The sequence below is a fragment of the Sceloporus occidentalis genome, unplaced genomic scaffold, assembly GCF_023333645.1.
Source record: "Sceloporus occidentalis isolate IW3139 unplaced genomic scaffold, rSceOcc1.0.p SCAF_2, whole genome shotgun sequence".
NCBI lineage: Eukaryota > Metazoa > Chordata > Lepidosauria > Squamata > Phrynosomatidae > Sceloporus > Sceloporus occidentalis.
In genome coordinates, this window is record NW_028316982.1 from 196,347,342 (window position 1) to 196,363,891 (window position 16,550).

A 16,550-nucleotide genomic window follows, 5' to 3' on the forward strand; every position below is an offset into this window, starting at 1 on the left:
CTATCTATCTATCTATCTATCTATCTATCTATCTATCTAGACAATGGAGGATTCAGGAGGTCCAATGATCTTATGGCTCATTGATTATGCAGTTGTCCCTCCTATTCTAGCCCAGTGTGCCCATATATCCTACTTTAATCTAATGTGCCAAGTGTCCTACTTGCTGCACCTGAAGAGCTGACACAGGAAAGTCCTGAGTTTGAAGCTGTCATCTGTCCCAAATGCATCCAGCCCAAATCTGTTTTAAAGAGAATGATGAGAGAGAAGAACAGGGGCCTTGAAGTTGCTCAGCATCATAGACTACCTGGAGAATAGACAGAACAGGTAAACAGATAATCTGGCCAAAGTCTTTCTCCCAGTGGTAAGATTTATGCTCAGATTCTTGCAAATATTTCTAAAATTTGTATCCATACACCTGGTAGTTTAATGCAGTGTAAAATGCAAAGGATGACTTCTGAATGCAATCAGATAGATGAAAAGTGTGTGCTCATCTGATCTGGAAAAGTTTCTCTTGAACTGAAAGATTTGTCTTGCTCTCACCCACAATCAGGCAACCTGACACAAGGCTTAAATCTAATAATAGGCATACAATTCAAGAAATGGATTGCTGTGCAAACAGATGGGAGTCATGAATGAAGCAGCCCTCCAGCTCTAAGCAAGTTCATTCTTTCTAATCCCTGTGTGATCTGTAGATATACAGAATATATGCTATTGGATGAGACAACTACCAATATATGCACTTCTTTCCAGAGTGTCTCTATTAGCATATACTTACCTTTGCCATGAAATCATAGGTACCTCTAGGCAAAAAAAAAAGTCTGCCACATCAATGGGGTTGAAGACAAACACTGTTATTCTAGGGATTTCAACAGCAATAGCAATATTATTATTATTATTATTATTATTAAACTTTATTTATATTGCACTGTAGATTTACACAGCGCTGTACACACAATTAAAAAATCGATAAAAATGAAACCTGCCAATGGCATACATTCTACAGGATAATAACAAAATACATATAAAACAATAGATGGATATAAATACAAGATGGCATTAGATAAAATAAGTAAGCAACAAATTGAAAACATTGAATATCACATATCAAAGCAATTATCAAATAACAATCAGATAACAAGTTTATTTCTACACGCCTTATCAGTGCACTCAAACACTCCCTAAGCAGTTTACATTGTGTAAGGTAATTGCCCCCAACAAGCTGGGTACTCATTTTAGGGATCTCAGAAGAATGCAAGCCTGAGTTGAGCGTGAGCCCTTGGCTGGAACTGAACTCGCAACCTTGCAGTTTGTGAGTGAATGGCTGCAGTACAGACATTTAACCACTGCACCACCAGGGCACCTGGATAATGGTCTGAAGCCCATGTTTATTGTTGTTGTTGTGTACTTTCAAGTCATTTCTGACTTATGGTGACCCTAAGTAAACTTATCATGGGGTTTTCTAGTTCTGAGAGTATGTGACTCACCCATGCTCTTTATGAGTATGACTTTATGATTGGATTTTTGCAATGCGCTCTACATGGGGCAACCCTTGTACCAAACCCGGAAGCTGCAGTTGGTGCAGAATATGGCAGCGAGATTGGTCGCTGGTAGTTCCAGGTCTGACCATATAACACCTATCTTAAAGGATCTTCATTGGCTGCCTATCCGCTTCCAGGCTCAATACAAGGTGTTGGTGTTGACCTATAAAGCCCTAAATGGCTTGGGCCCAGGGTATTTAGAGGACCGCCTCTCCCCATACACTCCCCGCACACTCAGGTCAACTGGGATGAAATTACTGGAGGTCCCAAAAACGCGATATGCGGGGACCACACAGAGGGCTTTTTCTGCTGCTGCCCCTAAATCTTGGAATAATCTCCCTATCGAACTCTGCTCCACTGCATCCCTAGCTCTCTTTGGCGGGATACATACCGCCATTTAGTACGTATAGGATACGTACTAGGGTTAGGAAGGGGCGGTGCTTCCCTTCTACATGGGTGCCGCCATCTTTACGTATCGGACGCTGAGCGTCCGTACGTGTCGCGGGCGTTGTGACGTAGCGAGTGCGCCCCTGGCGCCTCGCTACATCGCAAACGTGACTCAAGAAGAAGCTCCATTTTGGGGCTTCTTTTTCGGTCCGCACGGGAGCCGCGCCGTCTGAAGGCTCCGGCTCCCCCACAAATCTACCGGCGGCGGCGGCAGACCGCCGCAAAGCAGCGGTTTGTACCCCGCCTTTAAGAAGAATTTGAAAACATATCTTTTCCTGCAAGCCTTTCCACCCTAAATGATCTTTTTATTCTTTACCCTTTATCATCGACCCCGGAATTTGTACTTTGACTTCCCAACTGCCTGTCCCTTGTATTTGACTTTGTCTTTTTAATTCTGTTTTTAACTTTGTACTGTTATATTTTCCTTGTGTATGTATGCCGCCTTGATCAGGTCACTGGAAAGGCGGGTTACAAATAAAACTTATTATTATTATTATTATTATTATTATTTATATATTTACTTATTTATATGTTGCTTTTCTCCCAGAGTAAAATTCAAAGTGGCTCCCAGAGAAAGTCAAATTAAAAACCTTCACAATAAAATTTAAAAACAATTAAAATTAAAATGACTACAGCATCATGCACACACTCTCACTGAGAAGGAGACAAAGGCACAGTAAAGACCTCTGAAAAAAGGGCAGCCTGCTGGCACCTGTTTTTACTCCGGAGGGAAGCCGCAGCCGCCTCGTGATGTCACCAGCATGCTGTGATGTGTGGATGCTATCTGTCCATTACATCACAATGGCAGTGCCCATGTACACAGGGCACCCCCATTGGAGCGCCGCCAGTCCATGCTAGGGTTAGGGACTGTGCAGTTGCCGCACAGTCCCTAACCCTAGTTGCACCACTGCAACACTACAAAGGGCCTGTCCGTCCCGGGCCAAAGTTAGGTGCCATCTTACCTCAACAAAGGATCTGTTCCCTAATGTAATGCCTTCTTCTTTATGTCCCTGTTCTACCTCTGAAATGACAGATTCACATATTGCTGGTAAATGCCAGCAAGATTAATGTGAGATAAGCCTATATTAGAAACATGAGGAGTGGAGAAGAAAACCTAAAACTCACTGTTGGTTGGTATGGTTCCTTTCTTAAGATCAGTCAAAATGTCACACAGGTTTTTAGTATACAGTAGTAGGTTTTTAAAAAGCAGAGGACTGGTGAAGGAGCAGAAAAGTCAAAAATTTGACCAGATGCTGTGAGTCTATATTAACACTCAAGATGTAGCTGGATTGATTAAGCACAGATAGATATTGCAGGTATCAGAGAATATTTCTCAAAATATTATGGAAGAAAGTAGAAATGGCTGCTCCGCTTTCAAAAAATAAAAAGGATGTGGGCAGAAAGCAGAGGTAAAAAGACAATATCCACCCAGAGCCATCTGTGTCCCATTATCTCTTTGTCAAGCTTTGCATGTGATTGGACAGTGGATTCCACATGTATCTTCACACACTGCACAACAAGCTTTCTCAAAGTTATCTTTGGAGTGTGAGAGAGAGCATAGTGACATGCATTTGGCTTTTGACATCATGAGTACTGAGCCTACAGTACTTTCTTCTTTTTTGTTTGTTTGTTTAGAACTATTCCCCCACAACAGTCAGAACAGCCAAATTTGAATTGCAGGAAATTTTGAACAGAGCTCAGATAGGTTCCAGGCAGAGGTCTTTCCCACCCTTGCTCAGTAAAATCATTTCCAGCATCTGTAACAGAATTAATTTGAAGCCTGAACAGCAACAAGCAGTTTACAACGAGCAAATAAGTGTTAAAAGGAATGCTTTATTCCCTATAATTAATGTGTTTCCTCCTTCCAACAATGCAGTGGTTATCCACCAATTGCCAATTACCAAAACAGAACACACATGAAATGCAACATATATAGGGAGGAAAAACACATATCATGACAAACAGGCTTCTTTTACCACTCGAGGAAGTGTCTTGTTTAAATACCTGTAATGTGTTTAACTTCTAAAATACTTCTAAAATAGAAACTACTTTTAAATCAGTGCAAAGTCCAGCAAAGACTCTCATAAAGCATTCAGCAAAGCCCCCCCCCCCCCCCCCCAGGAAGTATTCCATCCACATGCAAACTATTACATCCAGAATAATTTTTTGTGGCTTCTGTGCGCAGTCATCACATTTAAAAAAAGCTCTCAGGGGGAGGGGGAGAATCTACATATTCCTAAATATTCCCAAACTAAAGACACTTTAACAAAATATACATGTACACAGTATTTGAGTATGATGTATGCTACTGTGTATGCACAACATGAAAACATGGGACAATGAGTATTTATTTATTTATTTATTTATTTATTTATTTGGAAATTTTTAATATTCCATCCTTTATTTAAAGTTCTGAGGTCAAAATATAATAAGATCAGCTTCATCAACTTAAAAACAACAAAATGGTTTTAAAAGGCTAAAACCAAATTTAACACAATAACAAGTTGAAAGAAGACAGATTAATATTGGTTAAAATAGTTTAAAACAATTTAGAATCATGCACATGTATGGATTTTATAAAACCAGTTGGGTCCCAAAGGCATGGTTTCACCTGATGCCAGCATGTTAGCAACATTGATGCCAACCAGGCCATTATTCAGGAAATCCAGGAGGAGGACACTCTTCAGAGATTGCTACAAAGAACAGCAGATGATGATTTTTTTTCTCTTTTGTTCATGTCAGTAAATGCAGTCATATTTATGCTGATAAAACCAAGGTTCAAAAAAAATTATGGCACTGGTAACATTTACCGCTAATGACTAACAAAGATTCCATATGGTTTGTGTCAAGCATTCATTTAGTACAAGATCCAATATTATCCAACATTTATTTAGACAGAATCAGGTTACACTGGGCATGATAACCTGACAGACACATTCCACAACAAAAGTGTGAGGTCATCTCTGCCATTAGGCAGAATGAGGTAGCTATCTCAGACACTAAGGTCTGAGTGTCATAAAAGGGCAGCAAAATTAGTCAGTGAAAATATTCATTGCTGGTGTTCATAGATAACTTGGTGTAGAGGTTAGAGTGTTGGACTAGGACCAAGGTTCAAATCAGCACCCAGCTCTAAGCCCCACTGGTTAACTTTGGGCCTGTCACTGTTTCTCACCCTAACGTCACAGAGTTGTTGTGAAGATAAAAATGGGGAGAAAGACTCTGGATCATTGAAAATCAAAATCAGGATCATCTATACCTCAGTATTTCCTGTTTCTATGTGTGGCTGTATGTGTGTCTGGTTGTGAAAGGTGGACAGTGAGGAAAGCTGATAGGGAAGGAATCAGCTCATTTGAAATGTGGTGCTGGAGGAAAGATTTATAAATGCCATAGACTGCCAAAAAGGCAAATGAGTGGGTCGAAGAGCAAATCAAGCCTGAATGCTCCCTAGAAGCCATGACTGCACTGAAGCTATCATACTTTAGTCAGACCATGAGATGACATGACTCATCAGAACAAAAATGTTAATGTTTGGTAAAGTGGAAGCAGAAGGGAAAAAAGAAGAGCATATTACAGGTGGATAGACTCAACCAAGGAAGACCCAGCTTCAAGACCTTAATAGGGCTGGTGATGGCAGGGTAACTTGGAGGCCTCTCATTCATAGGGTCACCATAAGTTGAAGCCAACATATAATAATAATAATAATAATAATAATAATAATAATAATAATTTGTTTGTATTTTCCCACCTCTCCCAGATGAATCAAGATGGGATTACAGTCTGTTAAAACACATACATCAGTATAAAATACATTTAAAATACATCAATAAAAATAATACAATTAATCTTAAAACTGAGTCCTTGTCAAGTGGGGATGCAGTAAATTCATCCAATGGTCTGAAGGTGACACTTACACAAGGTCAGGTGGATAAGCTTAGCAGTTAAGAACAAACTCTGGATGCCATTTGGAGTCTTCTTTGGTTCATTGCCAAGAAGGAGGAGAGACACTTACAAGATTTCCCCTCCACAACAGGTGAAATAACTCTGTATTGACATCTTGGACAGAGAGGACACCAGTTGCTCTGCCTCAGACAGCAAAATGTTTTGGGCTGGCCCTGGAAAACGTCCGGTGAGTATTATGTACCTTCTTTTCATTTCACTTTTGTCCTCTGCTGTAAATAAACATTACTGCTATGGGTTTTTCTCCCTACCCCCTCCCTCCATGTTTCTTTATTTAAATATTTCTGCCTTACTGATGACTGAGCAGACAATGATGTGAGTGCATTTGAAACCCTTCCTCAACACTGTCATCCAACTTTAAAATGCCTGATGAAGTCATAAAGCAGCTGTGATCCACTCAGAGGGAAAGAGGTGAAAATAGAGAACTGAAGCAGCACAGAAGATATTTCTAAACAAATTATATGATCACACCCCATAGCCCAACACAATTTTGTATGAAAACCAAATTCAACATGTGCAGCTAAGAAGCTGCTCAGTACAAATGGACAGAGCAAAGCTGAAGTCAGTGGAACAGTACCGATTTACATCTGTTGCAGTTCTGGCCCACAATTTACACATGTTAATCCGATACTGTATAAACAACATTCTGTATAAGAGCAAACATGGGCTTTGGCCAGATTGTCTAAATGTTAAGGGTGGATCTGCTCACTTCTGGTTTTTTTTTTTTTTTTTTTTTTTCTATGCTGGTCCCATCCTGACTGATGAGTAGCTCCAGAAGACAGAATCCACCTGTCATATTCTTCAACATGGCCCTGTAATTTATGAAGCCATTAAGACTACATTGTCATTTCCTTGGGAGCCACTTTACTTGGTCTTAGTATATAATTTACTGTCACTTTAAACTTTTTCCCCAAGTAGAGTGAATAGCTCAAAATAGTCTTAACTTAAAATAAAAACAAGGAAAACATTGTCTGAGCCTTTTTAAAAAACATATTAAGTTCAGCAATTTTGTTTTACAGCTTCACCGGAATTAAAAAGACAAAAAAGTTCTGAAGAGCTAGATATCTGAATGTTTCCTGTTCTTCAGTGAGGAATGAGCAGAACTGTGAGTAGTTGGGTACCTTCAGGTTTGATACCTTGTTGCTTTTAATGTCATTTGCAGATTGACAACATTTGTCAGAAGATCAGCCTTGTTTTTGTCAAGAGAGCCAGTAGACATCTTTCAGACTGACCTAAAGAAGCATGACTTCTCACAACAAAGCTTTTTCTGTTTTGCCAGGTTCTGCTGCTGTTCTCATCTCTGTGTCCAGTTGTTGCATTCTGTTGAGGGGCTGCTTGTAGTAATTTCATGGGTTTGCACTAGGGCTCTTCCAATGGTTTTTAAAAACTGAGACGGTTTGATTGAGAGATCCTAAGGTTTGGAGGGCCAATTTTCTCCTCTGATTAAATATCCTAGGACTTTTTCACACGGTGACCTATGCTTCCATCTCAAAAATGGTTAAAGTGTTGGCATGCAAGAAAACCAAGCAAATTTGCTAATCCTTATCACACACAGTGCATGACAAGGGGTTATTTCCACAAGTGCATACACACATGCTCCAAAGAGGGAAGGGAAACCGGGCAGGAAAATCCTCTTTGCCCCAGAAGCTGTTTCAGAGGAAAGAAGGCTGAGGTTTCACTTTGCAAACTCCCATAAAACCACACACAAACACACACACCAGTTGTGACCAGTTTAGCCTTCCAATTTTCCCAGTGTGAAAATGTTCCTAGAGTTGTAGTGTTATAGTGCAAAAGTGTCATTTTAGTGGTGCACTATAAGATTTTTTCCCCTTAAAACAAAGGAAGAGAAGGAGACTTTGGATATGTCTTGAAATTTTAAAAGTAATCCACGGCCTGGTACATACCTTTAGGAATGTCCGGGCTGGCGGTGGCCTATTTCCCTCTGGAGGGAGGCCCCAGCCGCCAAACTGTGTGGCTTCCCTCCGGAGTAAAAAGAACCTGGTGTTTATGGGTTCTTTTTAAGGTGTCAGAGTGACGTCGCAAGTGCGCCACAGGCGCACTCATGATGTAAGCAACACGTGGCACTGTGTGGACGCTGCGTGGTGTTTACATCACAATGGTGGTGCCCGTGTACATGGGATGCTGCTATTAGTATGCCACCACTTTGTAATAGGGTTAGGGACCATGCGGTTGGTACACGGTCCCTAACCCTAGTATCTACTGCCACGTCATGAAGTGCACATCTGTATTGGGTCCACATGACAGCGAGAATAAAGTTTTGCAGCTGGTGCCAGTTATTGTCAGAAAATAGTCTGGAGTGCATCTACACTGTAGAAATAATGCAGTTTGACATCACTTTAAGTGCTGTTGCTCCATCCTATGGAATCCTTGGACTTTTAGTTTTACAGGGTCTTTAGCCTTCTCAGCCAAAGCATGCCAGTGTCTCACAAAACTACAAGTCCCAGAATTCTGTGTGATGAAGCTATGGCAGATAAAGTGGTGTCAAACTGCATCATTTCTACAGTGTAGATGCACTCTAGGACAAGAGAAATGCCATGTGGATATTTTAAAAAGAATAAAAGAAATGCAGCAACAAATATTATAACATCTCCACACAGTGTTTGAAGAAGCTGTTAGTATGGCAGAATAGGACTGAGCCGTTCCAAATCCCATTCATATATAAACTATAATTAGCTTTGGTGCCAGTTGTTTTGTCTCAGCCTGATCTATGTCACAGGCTGTGGAGAGAACAGAACGGTGTGGAAAGTGAATCCATAGACACTACTCAAAGCTCCTTGGAGAGAAAGTTGCATAACCAATAAAACAGGGACACATTGAAGCAGAAAATTCAAAAGCATCAGAACATTTGAAAACTCTTATTTTGTTTCTGGCCTGCAAAACCTACTATTCAATACAATAAGGATGGTACTTGTGGTTGTTGCTTATAGTAATTGGATAGTATGAGATAAGAAAATATCTCATACTAGGGTGGGATACTGTTTAGGAGTTACAGGATTATAAAAAGTATTTCATAACTGCTGGGCATATAAATTAATGGTTGTCAGCAATGGAACATGATGCTACAAACCTACTGATTCAGCCTGGCACTGTCTCATCCAAATGTTTTCCAAGGTACTGCAGTTCAGGGCACTGGGAAACAACATTCTCAATGCTTTCCCAGTCAAAGAGTGCCTTCAGATAAGAAGCTGAAGCTCCACCTGCAGGTTTGTGACATGCCCCATGACTGAAAGAGCATGGCAGATGTCATTGCCCAGTACCCTGATCTGCAGTGGCTACAAAACCCTTCATCTGAGGTGCTGGCAAGCTAAGATTATAGCACAAGGCTTTAAAATTGCTATTAAAGCTATAAAATAGTCCCACACACGCACTATATGTGAAATATAGATAAAAACAGTCATATGTTTAAAAAGACCCTTTCTTTTTCCTTGGAAGGTGGTTCTGATCAGTTAGATCAAACTATGTGCTGGCAGAAGAAAGGAAACAGGAAGCAGCTTCTGATTTATCTATCTGATCTATCTGCCAGCACTTAGAAAGATGCTGAGGCTTAATGAAATAAATGCTTTCCTAAACTGTCTGTTTTGCACTTATATTTCAAGGTTTGTGTGTGAGAGAGAGAGAGAGGCAGGGAGAGAGAGAGGGGGGGGGGGACTCTGGAATGGGGCTGGAAGGGGTGGGAAGGCAGTGTACAAAGTTTTGGCTTCTGTTCATTTCACACCTTATTACTAGACCACCTAAGCCATACCTAAAGCACACCCACTGACCACCCCCTTACCACCGAATTAAACCAGAATTGAACTATCACACTATAAAGGGAAGTACAACAACAGCGGGAAAGAGCCGCCTTGAATCCCTATACCAAGAGAAAGGTGGGATATAAATAAATAAAATAATCACATCATAATAATGATAACAACAACAACAACAATAGTTTTTGTGTTAATGAAAAGAAACACTTTTCAAATGGTCTGCCACTAGGAGAACAATAAAGAGGGCCAACATCTTGTCATAATACCTAGCCAAAGATGTCAAAGACGTGATTATCCTGCTCCAATTTTAATTTACTGCCTTGTGTGATAAAGTCCATAGCTGGCACAGGCAAAACCAAGCACTCTAAAAATAGGATCAACCATAACAGGAGATGTAGCAGTGGTGTCACTAGGGGGGTGTGGGCCACAGCAGGTGGCACCGAAGAGAGGTGACATTTCTGCTTTCCAAACATCAGCCTTTTGGCAGACATGGACAGTGGCATGCAGCTGCCTTCCTTTAAAATGCTGAAGAGATGGAGTGAATGGGGTGAGGCACAGTAGGAGGAGGAAAGAGAAGTCCTAGGGTTTTTTATTTTTAATTTTAGTTTAAATTTTTATATATATATATATATATATATATATATATCTTTTTAAAATTTTCTTTGAAAACATCACATCTTACCACATTTTCATTTTAACCACATGAAACTATGTACATGTAAATACATTTAAACTGTGTGTATGATATTGTAATTTAAAGGTATAATTTTAATTTTGGTTAGTTGTTTATGTACTTTATTGCATAGGGAAAATCGGGGGGGGGGGGGTTAATCAGCAATTAACCTGTGAAAATTGCCCAGTCGTGATTAAAGATTTTCTCACACATCATACTTAAAGAGTCATAATCCCAGGACTAACAAGGGAATAACCAGGCAGTAAACAGTCATTCATGGGGTTTCCCTGGGAATTATTTCCCTGGGAATTATTTGTTGCCATTTATTGCCAGTGTATTCCCAGGATAATGGCACTTTAATGACAACACTGTGTGAAAATCTTCATCACGAATGCCCAATTTTCACCAGTTAATCGCTGGTTAAACTCCTGATTTTCCCCACGTGATACAGTCGTATGTCACAACTATTGGCATTACATTCAGTGATATATGGGAATTACAATTTATGAATAATATTAGTACAAAATACATTACTAAGGATTCTGTATGGTGTGGTATGAGAGGAGGTCAATGGGGCTGGGAAGTGACACCATAAATTACTGCACTGGGTAATGCCACTCTAGTGGGATGCAGAACATCAAGTCTAATGGGAAGATTTTGATTTATTTATTTTTAAATGAGCATTAATTGTGCTCAGACTTGCAGTCAAAATGGAAGAGATCTCCTCATTCTCCATATTTATCCCATTCCCACAGCTCAGAAGCCCATTTCATTTGACAGTTTTCTCACCTCTCACCAAATTTGATCCTCCCTGAAGTAGTAGTAACAATAGTAGTAGTAGTAGTAGTAGTAGAGTTCTTGCTGTTACCAGAGAATGCTGCCAGGAATCCTTGAACAGGACTTCCACATGTCCTACACTCCAGATGTTCTATACACTTCAATTAGATTTTGGGAGCTGGTATTACTTTTTGCTACAGTCATTGGTGAGGCAGTTCAGCAATGTTTTATGTCGGCGTTTAACTTTTAAGAAATTCATGTAATAGAATTTGAAATGGGAGTATGAAAAGCAATTCATAGAAACTATGCAGTTAATTATATGCACAATATAAGTTGTCCTTTGTAGATTGAAACCAAGGAAGAAGGGGAAGAAAAATAACCCTACCTGTCCCCCCATCCATGCCTTTTTTTTTTTTAATGCTTTTCATTTTTTTCAGCCCTTACCTTCATGATTTCACTGTGAGGAAACAAACTCAGCAATAGCACCATTAAAATTTACTCCTGAACCTCTAGTGATTTTTTTTTTTTTTTAAATTAAGACGGCATTGGGGAAACAGGGAAATTCTGTGAATACTAAGATAATCTGGAAACGTATCTGGGGGATTTGAGGGAGCTGGGCACACTCAGATATCATGTCACAAGCCCACATCACAAGCCAGACATCCACAAATGAATTGAAATGTGTTGTTTCTCTACTGATGTTTTTCTTTTAAGGGAAAAAAAGACAACAGAGCATTTGCATTGGAAAGCAATATTCAACAATGCAATGTAAATTGGAACAAATTGCCAGTCTAAATGAGGCCTTTGTTTTTCTTTATTCTTCAGTAATGTTTCCTATTACTGTTATTGTTATTATTTAGGGACGAAGTACTGGTTTCATATATTTTTAGCTTTTCAGAGGCTACAGTAGTCCTGGATACTAAATGGATAATTGCTGCTTATTAATTCATTATCTTTAGATTTGTTTGATCAGATTTCTAATTTCCTTGAAGGGTGGTTTTAGGAAAGCCGGAGATCAAAGATCTACAGATATCAATTTATTTCTTTTTAACAAGGGCAACTGTATCCTTTCTCAGCGCCCATTCAGTCTGAATCTCAATGCTATGGCAGAGATGTGCATGTCACTGTCATGGTATGCTTAACCTTTGCCAAACCAGACTCTGAGTATTAACTCCAATCCTAAACCTGCATGTCCTAAAGGGCAACATAACCCCTTTCCCCCTCAACAATGCTGGGCCAAAGTGGATTAAAGCCTAGTTATAATAAGCATGAAAACCTTATCAGCAGCAGACTCCCTAACAATGATTGTTGTTGTTGAGGATGGGGTGGTGGAGGTTTTTTTGGTGGTCACTAAAATAATATTGATCTAGCGGAATTCCTGGTGGCTCAGACATCCCCTTAGTATCAACTGGCCAGAGCGTTTGATGGACAAATGGTGAGAACATTCAGGCAAAAGAATACGCTGTCTGCCATTTATAAAGCACTGCAATCAGATGAGCTGTGCAATGAAATTCCAGCACACAGAATGAGAGTCGGTGGAGCTTGGAAGTGGTAGTGCCAGTGCTACCCGAATTCTATTCTGAATTAGATTATATGAAAGGGGGGGGGGGGGGGAGAGAGAGAGAGAGAATATATAGACAACCAGCTGCTCAAAGGCTTATTCCAACCTTGCTTTTATTGTTCTGCTAAGTTAGAGGTGGGGCATCAGAAGGATTCCATGCATACCATTACTGAGAAATTTTAATATGTTCCACACTGACACATATAAAAAGGAAATAACAGCTGATCATAAGTCAGACCAGGCGACAGCATCCTTCTCTCCCTCTCTCTCCCATGTGAGAGCAGAATTGTGGGCCCTTGGTGCACTCCACATCCTATTCTGCAGAGAAGCAAGAAAACTAATTCATAGAAGCAGAGCTATGTTCTGTTAGGAAAATGAACATGAACACTATAAATGCCAGAGGCTGCTATCTACAAAGGCATTACTCAGAGGTAATGAGTTGCAGTGACATAAAGGCTTTGACAAACATCCTTCTCCCAATTCTCAGATTACAAGAACAAGTCAACGTCATAGAAAGCAATCACTGGAGAATTGGCATTGAAGAATAATTTGTCTTTGCATGATCCTGTGGAACTCACTGCCAGAAGATTTCTCCTAGACAGCAGTACCTAAGAAGGATTTGAAAACAGTGTGGGTGTTCTATAAACTGCATGGATATAAAGCTTTACCTATAACGATAACTGAAACATTTTAAAGTTATAACTACATACAAAGAAATGTCATAGCTTAAGGCTAGAATAGAGCTTGAAAATAACTGCTTGCAATATGTAGTTATTTGTAATGAATTCCTTCTTCCAGTAGTTGTGTAACCATATTCTATTATTCAAAGATATAGCTGTGTTAGGACCTGTACAGACCGACACTTTGTGCCAGCCTTTGGGCAGAGTCAGGGCACAGCGTCCTGATGCTGGATGCCTTGATTCTGCCCCCAGGGCATATTGATGCCACGCACCATTCCAGATGGCGCATGACATTATGGCATGCCTCTGGCAGTCCATCCAAATGATGCAGCACTGAAAGGGTGCCATACAGCCACACTGATGCAGCTATGGTGCCCTCCAGAGACCAGATCAGGGCCATGGTGTGAGGTCCCGATCTGGATAGAAGCAATGCACCCCTTTGGGGCGGTCTGTATAGCCCCTTAGTCTGTAGAATCAGAGAGATCTTGTAGAACTTTTCAGACTAACTGAAAAGGTGCTACATGATCTCTCTACATACATGTTATATAATAACTGTAACATGTTAAGGAACATGACTTTGCAGGAACTAAGCAGAACAGTGGAGGACAGGGAGTCTTCTAGTTGTCTCATTCACAGGGTTGAGATCGATTCAAGGGCAGTTAACAATAACAATGAAAGAAACAAATTTACTCCATTTGCAGTTTAACTGTCATTTCAAAGTTACTTGTATAGTTATGGTTGAGACACCACTAAATGGTAGTGAAAGAATATCACATGACTGAAATGCTGGTTCATGCTGTGCCTTATGCTGTTGAAAGGAACACTGACAGATTTTTTTTAAAAAAATTGAAGTAACTACAGTGGTCCCTTGGCTTATGGGGGGTCTGTTCCAGCCCCCCCCCCCCCGTGTAAGCCGAAAAACACGTAAGATCAAGTCCCATTCGATTGAATGGGGCTTGTGCTTGCGGAGCGGTGCATGCGCCATTCATTCTTTCATCGTGCGGCTTCCGTGTAAGCAGGAAGCCACATATGGGGGGCCCACCTATAGCGCAGGTGCACTGTACTTATTTATTTTTGAGAAATTGGATGTGAAAGTGATATTTTTTAAAATTACAGCTACAAAAGTAATTATTTAGGGTCTTGGAACTACAATTGTAATTACTTTTTACAAAGCTGTGCTGTGGACTATTTACTATATATATTTAAATCTAGAAACTGTCGTCAATAAACTGACCCCTCCCCCCCAAAAAAACTGGGTTGACCTATCCATGTGTAATTTAGCTCTTACAAGAAGAAGAAGAAGAAGAAGAAGAAGAAGAAGAAGAAGAAGAAGAAGAAGAAGAAGAACTATCACCTTCTCTCGGTGAAGTGGCAAAAGGTAAGAGCTTAGTCCATCCTGGGAACACCTAAAAGAGGTACCAAAGGCTATATTTTTTCTGCCACTGCTCCACTTCTGATCTTTTTGAATGCCTGGCTGGGGAAATGGTGGTGGTGGCAGCTCTTTGGTGCTTCCCCTCAAAGGAGTGCTGAGCGGAATCAGTCTTAGTAAGATTTGAATAAAACATCTGTGTATGTTTGTCAGCTTTTCTGGGTTAAAATCAGGCAACATTATCACATTAAAGTTAAAGGTTATAATCATTGCATATGTAGTTGCCATTTTCTTTGCTTTGCCTTTTAATCCTTTTTGACATGTGTATGTTTTCTTAGCCCTGTCTGTGTCTGATTGCTTCCCCTACACATCACACAGCCACCATTTATCATAACTCCTTCATCATCTATCCAACCTTTAAGGTGAGCACAGATAGTTATGCCTGTCAGAATTTTGTAAGTTCTTTGGCATCATTTTCCTTTGCTTTGTCCTTTACATCCTTTGTTACATGCCCTTATATTTTACCCTTGACTTATCACATCAAAATCCATAATTCTAGCCCCAAAACCTGTTCTCAGTTTATAAATGAGGTTGACTTATGGTATATATGGTAATTACCTTTGCTGTGCATCATTTCCTCTACTGAAGTGGTGTTGGTCCAGTAAAGATGGCTTGCATATGTCCTGCTCAGTAAAATGGATCCCAACTTCTTATAAAGAGTCTTGTGCTACTAGATCTAGATCCGTTTCTCAGTTCCAACTGTAGCTAACTGGATGCTGCCAGGCAGAGATAAGGGAAATTACTTTGGGGGGGGGGGGGGTTACAGCTCCTAATATCACTTAAACATCACTGGCCAGGCTGGCTGAAAGAGTCTGGGAGCTGCAGTTCAAAAAGAACTGTTTGTGCCCAGCATAGAAGGTCCATTTAGCAGTATTTCATACTAAAAAGTAAACTCAGCTCTCAAAGTGTATATCCTTCTGTAGCCCAAACTGTATTATTTGACCACAAATGAATGGATCTGTAATCTTGGAATAACTTTGGAAGTTTCTATGGGTTCAAAATGCTGCAGCAAGGCTGCTGAGTCTCCTGTTGAAGCAGCTCCTGGACCTCTACTTTTGGATCTGTTTTCTGAGAGAATTCAAAGTGCTGATTAGGACCTTTAAAACACTATACAGCTTGGGTCCAGACTACCTGGGAGACAAATCTCTGCTCAGCCACAGAAACCCAGTGGGTTGCCTTGGGAAAGTCACATTTGCTCAGCTTCAGGAGAAGCCAAAGGCAAACCTACTCTCAACAATTCTTGCCAGGAAAACTGTGTGACTGGTTCATCTTAGGGTCTTCATAACGATACCCAGTGTATGAAGAACATTGGCAGAATGTTAAGGAGGGATACATGCCCAGCCAAAAATGGGTGCAGAATGGAATATTTGGAGCAGGACCATGGCTGGTGGGCTGGAATCCTGAACAGAAGCATTCAACACTGTAACATTTTATTGTAGACTTCATTTGCCAAGGCTAATACCCATTGATAGGCAAATCTCCAAATAGTTTGTTTAGTCCTTTAAAAAAACCATCTGGTCTGGGGGCCATCACCACATCCCATGATAGCTCAATTTACATGTTAAAAATGTATCCTGAAGCTAGTATATAAATGGTACCTTACCTCTGTACATCTAGCTAGGATCACAAGAACCACTAGCACAAATTGTTGGAGGAAATTTAAATGCGAAGGAATGTATCTGCACATGTGGCTAACCTGCTCCAAATTTTAAAGTGATTGA

General features: G+C 40.3%; 1 protein-coding gene across 3 annotated transcripts in view; it reads right to left on the minus strand.

The window, feature by feature from the left end:
* Nucleotides 1-16,550, minus strand: part of NDP (norrin cystine knot growth factor NDP) — a 45,191-nt gene that overhangs the window by 15,838 nt on the left and 12,803 nt on the right. Inside the window, exon 2 of one of the 3 annotated variants that reach the window (XM_089508088.1) lies at nt 15,388-15,545. The exons of the other annotated variants lie outside the window; for them this stretch is intronic. The gene's annotated coding sequence lies outside the window, so the exon portion shown is untranslated. The remainder of the gene's footprint in view (nt 1-15,387; nt 15,546-16,550) is intronic. 3 annotated transcript variants of the gene reach the window in all.